Below are 13,637 nucleotides of genomic sequence, written 5' to 3'. Positions count from 1 at the left end.
CTGAGGGGACAAACACAGTAATCACAGGTAACAGTCTATGGAGCAATTAATTAAAGATAACAAGACAGTTCAATTCTTTCATTAAGACCCATCGGTTTTTGGGTTGATAATTTTTGGATCCAAAAGTTCTCTCTTCTAAGAAGGTATTTGTTGTTGTCTCTACCCTCCATTTTTTGTACAGTTTCTAGGACGATGTATTTAATTTGTGAAACATTATGTTGCTCTTCAACATAGTGACATGATAATGATGACTTCATGTTTTTAAGTCTGATATTCGACTTGTGTTCCGTAAGACGAACTTTAATGCGTCGTTCGGTCTTCCCGATGTACATCTTGCCGCATGGGCATTTGATCCCGTAGATCAGGTTGCTTGTGTCACAAGTGGCGTTCACTCTGAGCTTGATTGCGTTGCCTTGCATCGGATGATGAATAATGTTCCCTTTGATTATGCTATTGCAATTCCCGCAGTTTAGGCAGGGTTTAGTTCCGAAAAATGTTACTGGCGACGTCGGTTTGTGCTGTAAGATTTCTCCCAAGTTCTTGGCCCTTGTGAATGCAAATAGTGGTGGTTGTCTAAAGGATTGTTTGAAATCAGGTTCCATGTTCAATATCGACCAATGTTTTAGAATTGCATGTTTGAATTTGTTGCTCGCTGTTAAGTATTTTGAAACAGCCACAATTCTTGTTTGCTCTGGTTTTGTTTTGGGGGTCAACAGTTCCTGTCTGTCGATATGCATAACCCTTGTTTTTGTCTCTTCCAGTAGAGTTTGTGGATAACCTCTGTTAGAAAATTTGTTTGACATGTCCTTTAGACTTGCATTTAGGGTTGCAGCATCCGAGGTGATCCGTTTTACTCTGGCCATTTGAGAGAATGGTAAGTTTCTGATCAGATTCGGTTCATGAAAGCTCGAGTGTAAAAGCATGTTGTTTCTATCAGTTGGTTTGACATGAAGTTCTGTTCTGAAGCCATGTTGAGTTGCTGAAACTTTCACGTCCAAGAAATTTACAAAAGTGTCTGATATATTCCAGGTCAATTGGATGCGTGGGTCAATTTCATTGAATTTAATGAGTTCTGTGCGTAATGATTCCTCAGAGTTGTTCCAGATGATGAAATAATCATCAATATATCTGATTATCATTTTTGCATTATTAATCCATGCGGTTTGGGTGAGTATATGTAGATTCTCATACCACTGCATGAAGATGTTAGCATACACGGGTGCGGCCGAATTGCCCATGGCCATCCCGGTGAGTTGTTGGTACCACTTTTGGTTGGTTTTAAAATAGCTATGATGTAGAGTGAAACACATTAACTCCATTAGGAATACTTGAAAGTCTTGATCCAGTTTGGTATTGAGAAGTGCAGCTTCCATAGCTTCAATCCCCATGTTGTGGGGTATGCTTGTGTATAAACTGCATACGTCTGCCGTGCACAAGATCACTTTGTCAGCTGGATTCCATGGTAACTGTTGAAGTTTTAGTAGAAATTGTGTAGTGTCCTTAATATAGGTTTGCATGATTTGTACTGATGGCTGGAGATACTTATCGATCAACTGTCCAATCGGTTCATGTAAACTGCCTCGGGTGGATACAATTGGCCTCATCGGTGGGTCCCTGATGTTTTTATGGATTTTTGGCACCATTTGTAGTGATGGGCTTCTTGGATTGGAAATTAGGAGAAAATTCTTTGTCCTTTCATTAATGATGCCGTTGTTGTGTGCTACGTTGATGATAGTCTGTAGAATTTTTGCATATTCCCCGGTGGGGTTTTGATCTAATTCACAATATGTGTTCCTGTCGGAAACATGTTCCATCACTTTTTTGTCATACATAGAGGTATTCATAATTACCAACGCTCCTCCCTTGTCAGCCTTGGTGAATGTGGTGTGTTCATTGGCTGCCATCTTAAGTAATGTATCGTGGTCCTTTTGAGTATTGTTTCTTCTTTTTGGTTTAGTATATCCAAACTTACTGAATCCAGCTGACAAAGTGATCTTGTGCACGGCAGACGTATGCAGTTTATACACAAGCATACCCCACAACATGGGGATTGAAGCTATGGAAGCTGCACTTCTCAATACCAAACTGGATCAAGACTTTCAAGTATTCTTAATGGAGTTAATGTGTTTCACTCTACATCATAGCTATTTTAAAACCAACCCAAAGTGGTACCAACAACTCACCGGGATGGCCATGGGCAATTCGGCTGCACCCGTGTATGCTAACATCTTCATGCAGTGGTATGAGAATCTACATATACTCACCCAAACCGCATGGATTAATAATGCAAAAATGATAATCAGATATATTGATGATTATTTCATCATCTGGAACAACTCTGAGGAATCATTACGCACAGAACTCATTAAATTCAATGAAATTGACCCACGCATCCAATTGACCTGGAATATATCAGACACTTTTGTAAATTTCTTGGACGTGAAAGTTTCAGCAACTCAACATGGCTTCAGAACAGAACTTCATGTCAACCCAACTGATAGAAACAAGATGCTTTTACACTCGAGCTTTCATGAACCGAATCTGATCAGAAACTTACCATTCTCTCAAATGGCCAGAGTAAAACGCATCACCTCGGATGCTGCAACCCTAAATGCAAGTCTAAAGGACATGTCAAACAAATTTTCTAACAGAGGTTATCCACAAACTCTACTGGAAGAGACAAAAACAAGGGTTATGCATATCGACAGACAGGAACTGTTGACCCCCAAAACAAAACCAGAGCAAACAAGAATTGTGGCTGTTTCAAAATACTTAACAGCGAGCAACAAATTCAAACATGCAATTCTAAAACATTGGTCGATATTGAACATGGAACCTGATTTCAAACAATCCTTTAGACAACCACCACTATTTGCATTCACAAGGGCCAAGAACTTGGGAGAAATCTTACAGCACAAACCGACGTCACCAGTAACATTTTTCTGAACTAAACCCTGCCTAAACTGAGGGAATTGCAATAGCATAATCAAAGGGAACATTATTCATCATCCGATGCAAGGCAACGCAATCAAGCTCAGAGTGAACGCCACTTGTGACACAAGCAACCTGATCTACGGGATCAAATGCCCATGCGGCAAGATGTACATCGAGAAGACCGAACGACGCATTAAAGTTCGTCTTACGGAACACAAGTCGAATATCAGACTTAAAAACGTGAAGTCATCATTATCATGTCACTATGTTGAAGAGCAACATAATGTTTCACAAATTAAATACATCGTCCTGGAAACTGTACAAAAAATGGAGGGTAGAGACAACAACAAATACCTTCTTAGAAGAGAGAACTTTTGGATCCAAAAATTGTCAACCCAAAAACCGATGGGTCTTAATGAAAGAATTGAACTGTCTTGTTATCTTTAATTAATTGCTCCATAGACTGTTACCTGTGATTACTGTGTTTGTCCCCTCAGCTAGACACTTTTACATTCCTGGTTTGTACACTGTTTTCATCTACACACGGTTAGCTCACCATGCTAATACACTGTTCATTCAACTCTGCCCAACCCTAGATCGAACCCACCCCATTTTTCACTGAACATTACATTTATCGACTCACCCATTTTTTCTATTTTTTATCCCCGACCTAGCCCACACTACCTTGACAGTTCTGGATAACTTTATGATATCCTTCGTGATTATTTTATACATCTACATTAGCCTTTTTGCACACGGCTCACTTAGTCTTTTCATTATGTCTAACCCGTGACACGTCACGTGACAAGCCGTTTTTTCAAATATGTAGACGCGGGCAGAATCAGCTGCACCGGCGTCCGGCGAAGACGAGTACCCGTTTCCACACTACGCTATCCCGAATCTCAGGTCAGTTGCTGAACTCGACTGCCAACAACGTTGATCGTTTTGTCCACAGATTTTATAGCACGCACTGACCGCGCCACTTTCCCCCTTTTTTTCAGAACCTGATTAACCTTTTCAAGTCAGGCACGTAAGTGACACGTCTCCCTTCCGTTCACCCTCAATATCTAATGCCCATCCAGAACCATATCCCTAGAGCACATCATTGGTTACCAAGTATCACCATACATGTACCAGTATCATGAACCCCATAATGTATCATGTTCACGTTCAAATCATATTGTTTGTTGACATTAGGTATAATGTATTAATGATTCTGTTAGGATCCATACTAACAGTTCCCCATGTTATTTTCACAGTGTCTTATCCCTGACGAAGGGCATGAAAGCAATGCCCGAAATGCATTGGATACGTTTAAAAGGACATTGCCTGAAGTATAATTTTATATCATGAATTTGAGTCTATCATACGACATATTTGGGAACTTGAAATTTCATATGAACTGAAACATAAAACAAATGTTCAAAAAAACTTTGGATTGGAAGTCTTTATTCACATATAATTTTAAAAACTGTCACACACTGGTTGCCAGAAAGATGCACAACAACTTTCTAAAGCTTAATGTCACTAAAACAGAGATCCTCCTGTTGGGCAGGCACACACATTTCTAGGATGATCGATGGTGGCCAGAATTACTAGGGTCCCCCTTGAATCTAAATATATGGTATAGAACCATGGGGTTTGGATGGATGGTTCTCTATCCTTTGAAACCCAAGTTAAAACTCTAGCTGGTCATTGCATTGGCATCTTAAGAACCCTCAAGTCCATCATGGGACTCTTTTCTTTCTGGCAATTAATTGTATAATGCCTTGTTATCTCACACCTGGGCTACTGCAAAATAATCTGTCTGGGCGCAAAAAATCAGCTCTGAACACTTGGGCAAACTTCATTAGCTATCTATTGAGAAGTCTATGAAGTTTCTTTGAGTTTTTTTATTGTTTTTTTCAGGCAAACATATATATAAATGCTTGCACATTTGAGCACTGTACAGCTTAACTTCAAACAGTATTATTGTAGTAGAATCGAATATCAATCAACATTAAAGATTGTCAGGTACATTGCTTCATTACAGATCATCCCACCAACTACTCAACCGGTACATCTATACATCACATGGTACTAACTATCATAGATTTATTGATTATAAAATATAAGTGTTAGTTATGGGCCATAGAGACAAATAAATTATACTCCAGTATATTCAAGAGGGGGAGATCGTGCTCTGCGTGACCTCGTCCCCAAGCCCAAACCCGGCTGCTGCGTGAGTGCTGGGAGCACACCCACAAATGGCCAAGCTGTAGAGGGGTTAATAAAGCAACGTGGAATGGGAAGTGACCTAAGTTGGGCCTGCAGCATCTGAACGATCTGTATTTTGTCCCCATAGCCATGTGGTAAAGGATTCCCAGATATCTTTCAGGCAAGATGCCATTGGCATTAGGTCCCAGAATGCTGCCAGCTGCTCCTGACAGTAAGCCACATCCTGTGCCCATTCGGCCACCCGGGGGGCCCCAGGGCACCCCACCGCATGGCTATTCTGCGGTTTGCGAGTAATACCATCATGGCCACCAAGCGTCATTTCTTGGGTGGGATTTCCCCCACATACCCCAGCAAGGCCACCAGTGGAGTAGGTTTCAATGACAGACCTGTAACTGCCTGAATAGTGTCATATACCTCATTCCAAAATTCAGCAATGGAGTGGCAGCTCCTTGACACATGCAGAAAAGCAGCTGCTTTTTGTCTGCACTTCCAGCAGCACGAATCGGGACGTAAACCCAGTTTGTGCAATTGGAGAGGAGTGCTATATAACCTGTGTATCAATTTAAAGTGGATCAATTAGTAGCTTATAGTTTGGGGATCAGCATCTCAGCTGTGAGCAGCAGAATAGCCACTGCTCGTCTGTGGGTATGTCTTCCAGGTCAGCTCTCCATTGTATTAATGCCTGGGGAGCAGCCCAGGGGGTGTTTGTTTGCATGAGGTTAATCAAGAGATTAGAGAAAGTCGACGTTTCGATCCCTTGCTCAAAAATAAATTGGTATCTTCATCAGGACTAGGAATTAACATTTGCCTGATGTATTTAATTACGGCCAGAGGCCATAGTCCATAACGGGCACGTGCCTATGTAGGTGAGGAGTAGAGCAGGGAAGATTCCGGATGTGTTCCGGCCATCGCGCTGTATAGTGAAGAGCACATCGCTGCTGGACTTCGCCATGAGCACACCGTTGCACTGATACCATCACCACCTTAATCTAGCGGATCCTCCCTCTCAAACCCTCGACCACAAGGTATTCACTTGGCAGCCCTCCCAGGGACCCCAACGACCGGCTGGTCTCCCCTGGCTAGGGGCTACACGCTGCCTTCTCAGACCAATGAGCCGTCGGAATCTTCCCTGCTCAGACGGGTTGCTGCTCTAATCCTCACCTACATAGGCACGTGCCCGTTATGGACCGTGGCCCCTGGCCGTAATTAAATACACCAGGCAAATGTTAATTTCAAGTCCTGATGATGATCCCAATTTATTTTTGAGCAAGGGATCGAAACGTCGACTTTCTCTAATAGTGCCACAAGTAACCATTGTGTCTAACCTTTGTGACCACTATTTCTGGCTATACTTGATGAATCTTTGTCACTGAATACAGGTGGCCACAACGCTCAGTCTTTGCCTATAATTGTTGTTAGTGCAAACTATTTTTGTTAATCTATTTCCCCGCACTTCCCCTTTGTTGTAAGATACAGGACTGTGCCCTACTATAAATGTTTGTGTTTGAGCATTTTTGATTTCATCTCTTGAACATAATACGAATAAAACTCCATGTCCGGCGGGACATTGGAATTATATAGTAACCTAACACGGTCTATATTTCATTTCTTTTCTATTGTTAAACAATTGCTTAGGACCTTTGTCTTTTGAAATAATATTGATACCCGTGGTCCTCAGCCTCTTTCGGGTCCCCTTGTGTATACAGAAACCGCAATACCACATGAGATCAACCAGTAGTCGATTATTGACCATGCATTGCGGTACGAGCTGATGCAGGTGCCTTCCCTCTTAGTTGGGTTTTTACTACGCCATATGTCTGTTAGATTTTGTTCATGTATAATAGTGTTTAATTGAGATGTAGCCCTGTGATGTGAATTACGATCAGCGCCCACTTTGTTGCAATTATTATTGAGAGTAACATTGAAATCCCCACCCCAAACAATTGTGTCGCTCCCCAGTGATGCCAACTTGGCCCAACCAGTGAGAAAAAAGTGTGGGTCATCCACATTCGGGCAATAAATTGCCAGCAGCGTTATTTTAGTAGTCATCAAGGTGCCCGTGAGAACAATGTATCTACTCTCAGGGTCTAATTGTACCTGCGTAGTTGACCAGGCCACGTCTATTTAGTATTGTGACTCCTCTAGCGTAGTTAGAGTGGGGTGCTGAGTGTATTTTCCCCATTATCTATTCCTTAGCATGAGGTCAGAGCCGTGGCACAGATGAGTTTCCTGAAGGAAGCACACATCTATGTTCAAATATGAGTGTACCCGCCGAGCCTTCTTGAAGTTGTTAAGCCCACGAATGTTCCAAGTGAGAAATTTAGTCTCAGTCATTTCTAGTAGACAAGATATAACAATGTGTACCCATAGAATAAATGTACAATAGAACAGCAGACAATTCACAGGCGTGCCGATTTCCCATATACTATATTCCATAAAAAGGAAAAACTTGTGCAACCTGTGATAGCAATCAAAACAGCAGTGCTCTTCCTTGACAGGTCCTTTAGTAAATCAGCGCCTGACTTCTGGAATGCTCTGCCCTTATCTATTAGGGTGCAATCCAACTACTTAAGCTTTCGAAAAAATCTAAAGACATGGCTGTTCTAGAGACTTCCTCTTCCTTAATTTATATCTCCGCTTTCACGTCTGTATGTTGTTGTGTTCAATGCAAGAGCTCTCAATTTATGCGCTATACAAAAGACAATTTACATTACATTACATTACATTTACAAGCTGTACAGTTAAGGACCATATGCCTGAGTGTTTAATATTCCCCCCTCCCACCCCTCACACACAGCAATCTCCCAATCAGGTTGTGATGCATAACCCCCCTCCCACCTACAACTGACCCAATGAACGGAACAACACCCCATGGGAGATCTCCCTCGGGTCTAGGGACGTCTGCTTTAACCTTCCTGTTGACAGGGTGACCAGGCGTTAACTAATGGTACAAACCCCACCCTAGGACAAAGCTATCCCACCTCAAAATCGTATTCATTCCAACTGCAATAAAGGTAGGCAGGTTTGTATACAGCAAAGCAGCAGCTAACAGATCTGCGACCAAGCCTGGGTATAACAGTTTGAGACTGATAGGATACATCTCAGCCATCATCACTTAGAGTAGGTTCCTAAGTAGCATGCTGTGAGGGTAGCGAGGGTGATTTTCTTACCCCTACATGTTTAGCATACTTGAGAGCTGATTTAGCGTCAGTAAAGAACTGTGGTTTCCTATTTTATGTGATTTTGAGCTTTGCTGGGTATAACATAGCATACTCAATAGAGGCTGACTGCAGGATACGCTTCGCAGGCAGAAATTCCCTATGGGCTGCCTGAACTATAGGTGTGTAGTCAGGGAAAAAAGACGTGGAGTTCCCCTGGTAGAATATGGGGCTTTGGTTCCTTGCAGCTCTGAGGATAGTATTTCGGTCCCTGTAATCGGGAGGCGTGCAATTATTGGGCAAAGCTTGGCTCCTGGTGGAGGTCTAGGGCCCAAGGTACGTTGCACCCTTTCGACTATCTTACCTTGTGATGGAGCTTATTCTAACAGTTCACGCAAAATGTTTTCAATAAAAGGTTCCATTTTTGGAATGGTAGTTAATTCTGGCAGTCTAATAAGGAGTAGGTTATGGCGCCTGGAGCGCACCTCCAAGTCCTCATTCTTAGCTTTAATCACATCTAGTACGTTTTCGATGTTTAGGATTTGTTCGGGCTTCCACTGTCCCATCCTGTGTGTCTGACTACCTATTCTCCAATACGTCCAGGCAGTTCTCATGTACATCTACTCGCTTTTTAACAGTATCAAGGCTGGAAGTTAGAACGTCTATTTTGCTATCTACTGTTTTTATGCTGGAGAGCACCTCCAACACCCCAAGAGCGCTCACCTAGCGAAGTGTGCTACGCTTATTTTTATTCAGCACCTCCTCTTGTCTCAATAGATCTCAGTCCAGAGTAAGGTCATTCAACAACATTTTTGCTGTTTATATGTTAGAAAGTGCAAGGTTTTATGGATTATGGGGGAGGCAGTGGAAGGAGAGAATGTCAGATTGCTTCTTATGGACACTTTTCATTGTTTACTGTTAGACCTGGCCTCCATTACGGCTCCTTCGCTAAGGCAAAGGAGCATCACCCCAGTGATCAAAAGGAAATATAAAATGATGATAATGTATCGTTATTGTCATTTTATTTTTCCTATTTAAGTCAGTGGCTCGCTGGGCTAGCTAGAGCAGGGAGAGGAGTGGTTGTCACTCCTCATGTGCGCATGACTGCTTGGCCACCCTCTTAGGCCGGCCAAACAGCCCTGCACACTTTTCATATTCCCAACAAGGCTTGCATTACGCAGCCAGGAGAGGAACATGTGAGCCTCCAAGTCCCTGTCTGAGTGCTGTGGTTCGGTGCTCATACCAATCACAATACTTCATTGCAGCATTGTGATTGGCTATGGGGAGTCTGCTACCCCGGGTGCTTCCTGATGCTTCCTGCTGCCGGCGCATACAGGGAGAAGAGGACGGAGGAGAGGCGGCAGCCGGCCAGCAGGCCCAAGTATGTGTTCTTTTTTTTAAAATTTCGTTCCCCCAATCCACCACTCCCGATATGTAGCAACCGCTACTGACTGGCCCTCTTTGCAGTGTCACCCGCAAATACTTTGCATTTTTCCTCTACTTTTTGCTGTATTCGTTTTTGTTGGCCTCAGGACTCTGTGCACTTTACCACTGCTAACCAGTTCTAAACTGCCTTTGCTCACTTCCCTAGAACATGGATAAACTGTCTTATACCCAACTAGCATATTGAACCTATGTATAGCCATATACCTAGGGCTGTAAATTAAATTCTCCCAGTGGGCCTGCAGCACTTTCTGTGCCACACAATTACATAGCACCTTAAAACATGTGCCAGGCCTGCCACTGGAGCCTGAATGCAGTGTTAAACTGACATGTTGACGTGTCATTAAAGCTCCCTTACCAAGCGTTAAACTCCCCTTTTATTACATATATATCACCCCTAACGTATGCCCTTGGTAGCCCATAGGGCACTGTGCTGTGCACTTTTAAATTTTACATGTCATTCTTGTGACCCTACCTCTCCCATAGGATAACATTGAGGATTCCTTATTGAATTTAATAGGTTGGTAAAGTCTGATTTATCATTACAATTTTGGAAATGCGACTTTTAGTAAGTGGGCATTTTCCTACCCTTAGCAATTTATGCCTGCAGCCTATCTTGGGTTACATGAGACCGTTTGACTTTGTAAATTCCTCCCAGATATTCAAACAATAGAATGATCATCTACTGGCAGGATGGGGAGTGCGAAGCTGAGCCCACCCCACTTGCAACTGTATAGGGCGTGCTCTGCCTTCACACATAGAACCTAACAACTGCACATTGTCAATGGAATCAGCTTGGAGCTAGGGCAGGGTAGTCAGGAAATTCCATTCATTTCACAGAAGCTTTCAAGCAGCTCCTATCACCTTCCAGAGGAAAGGCACTAAGATATAAAAATAGGACCTACAGACCCATTCTTCAGATCACTACTGGACCTGTGGAAGGACAGCCAGAGTACTGCCTGTTGCTGCGACTTACTGTGTACACTGCAAGATTGATGCTGCACCTCGCGGGACTGCTTTCCTGTCTGGAGCCTGCCTTCAACCCTCAGAGGCCAGCCCTGCTGATGAGCCCTGCATCTTCACCTGCACCCAGGACAACTAGAGTGACTCCAGAGCCACAGGGACACAAAAGGCTCCCACCATCTTGAACGCACACCTGAATCTAGCCTGAGTGAACCCTGAACCCCTAGAGGTGTCCCACCAGTCCTGGACCTTTGGTTGTGGTGCTAAAGGTTCCCAGATAGCCAAATCCCAAAACTGAGGACTTTACACACATTTTAGCAAAAACGTGCTCTGAAAACCAGGAAGAAACTTGGACTAACCTGCTCGCATAACCCCTGAGGTACATCATCGGTCGGATCAACTTCATTACTTCTCACACTACGTTCTTCTCCGCAGCAGCACATCCTTTTAGGTGATCCTTTGTTAAAGGGGTATCCGGCCTCTTCGAATTGTCTTAGGAAACTGACCTCTGCCTCGTCCTGCCAGAGGTTTTGGACTTCCATTTCAGAGGCTAAGTACGAATGTAGAAATCTTCACCAGAGCTTTGACCCAAGGTCCCCATTGCCGTAATCTGATGATGATGATGCACCCTCCTCAGACACCTCAAGTAGCCGTGCAGCGCTAAACTTTACCTTGTCAGAATTTTTTTCACAGAAACTCTTTTACATTCAAATGTAAGCATTGATGGGCCCAATCCACTTCTTGTATATGATCTGTGCTCCTTCACGGTCAGCCATATTTCTTTACTATTGATCACAGTCTCACATAACTAGATGTCTGTAGTTGGTGTTTTTTAGGTGTTAGTTTTCATTAAAAGCTCTAAAAATTCATAACTCTGGTTTTACTGATTGGAGTTCTGTAATTTTGGTGTCAAACAATACATTCAAATTTAGTACATTTATTTTCCGTTGGTTTGGGATTTTTCTTGTGTTGTGTGTTCCCTTTGTTACTGTCTGTGTGCTGCATAAATAATTTACATATTGCCTCCTTGTTCAGCCTGACTGCTTTTTGCACCAAGATACCCACGGTTAAGCACAGGTTAATTTTGTGACTTTTTGTGCGTCATTCCGCAAGGGATTGTCTCTGTTAAATGACCAAGACTCACACCCTTTGTCAACCAACAACCCGATTTCTCACATTGGTGGCAACGGTGGGATCAGTACCATACAGTGATTTTGGTTCCTCAAAAACCCAGATAGATTGTTTGACACCAGAGTGGACTTTTTCTAATTGTCCTTTATTGACCATATTCATTTCCGTTTTTGAAATTTGATTCCTGCCTCAGTTTTTTGTGTGTCTGTGACTCTTGCCTGCCAAGATGGAGTTGGATATTTAAGATATTGAAAGCTACAGCACAGCTGAGTTGAAGAAGTTGTGCAGCAAGAGGGTACTTATACATCCTTTATTTTTCATATAGGTAACCTAATACAGGCCCAGGTAACATCATACACTTTCACCTACATCACCTCCACTACATTAAACAGTAATGGGCCCTTTATGGATTTTTATGGACAGAACCCTTTACCTAGTTCTAGGCCTGGGTGTAGAATGAGGGTTTTCCCTGAGCAATAGTGTTCTATGACTTCAACTTTAGATAACACTTTATCAATGAATATTCATAAGTCTACTTTGAAACCAGGCAGGGACTATACAACACCTTCCTAATATCTACGCACAAGGTTCATCACCCACATCATCCTCATACCCAGCAATGGCTAACACAAAAACAAGGGACAAAGGGACTCTACATACTTTTCTGTATAAATACAGTACCTCTTGCTAGCAGTAGTTAGAGGGAACCAAGACTTCCAGGCCGGCACAGAGACCAGAGACGCTGGGGCTCCTGAATGCAGATGCTCCCGCTGACAGTGGTCTGAACATTCCTTGCAGGGTGTCTAACTCGAGACCAAGAAGTGCTCTGACATTTCTCATACTTCAGGTAATGGGGTTGGACTAAATCCTACAGGGATTCTTGGCTTCACACCTACTCACATGCTAGGTACACTTCAGTACAACTAGATAGGCATCGTAGGAGTATGCACACTTTTATCATGCATTTTATATACATGTATTTATTCAGGCTTATTGCAAGATGGTAGAACTATAGTATCCTTTTATATTCATAGTACTGCTAATCATATATCTCTGCTACTGTCTAATGGTTGTTACAGCTCATATACTCTACACGAGAAAAACAACTGTTCAATAAACCTTTTATTGAAATGCCCAGACTGTTTATTCCGTGTATCTATGAGATAAACAAAATGTGCATGAGTGACTGAGCGAAAAGTAGTACATTGTTACCATGATCTTGAGGGATCAGGGTTGTCATGTTCTAAGGCTGCCAGAAACTAATCTCTCTCTGATAAGAGGAGACACTAGTTGCACTGTGAGCTAGCATAATTTGAAACAGGCTAACATTTTTCAGTGGCGGTGCACGGAACCAGTCTGCCACCAATCCACCACTTTATGTTATCCAAACACGCTGGTCCTGCATGGGTACTACATTAACTACACAACATCAGCTCAGGGCTCTTCAAAATTGAGTACCAGCTTGCTCTTAGAGCCTGGAAGGAGGTCAGCAGAATGAAAGCTGTGGCGCCAAAGGATGAGGAGGAGGATATACTGGATGAGGAGGAAATAGAGGTTGCGTAGGATTACGTTGCAAAAGCTTTAGAGCTGCGAGCTTCTTTTCGAGTGGCCCCAGAACCAAAGAGTGGAAGACCACAAGGAGTGAGGTCCTCTGCTGGAAACTGCACAGGAAGCAGTATGTGCTCTCCAGCAGTGCACCCTAAGGACTTGGGAGACAGGAAATTGGAGGCGGAGTACCAGCTACAGCTGCCTCAACTGGAACTGGCTGCAGAAGCAGCAAGAGTGGAAGCA

The sequence above is a fragment of the Lissotriton helveticus genome, chromosome 8 (assembly GCF_964261635.1).
Source record: "Lissotriton helveticus chromosome 8, aLisHel1.1, whole genome shotgun sequence".
NCBI lineage: Eukaryota > Metazoa > Chordata > Amphibia > Caudata > Salamandridae > Lissotriton > Lissotriton helveticus.
Note: the sequence above shows the minus strand (reverse complement) of the source record.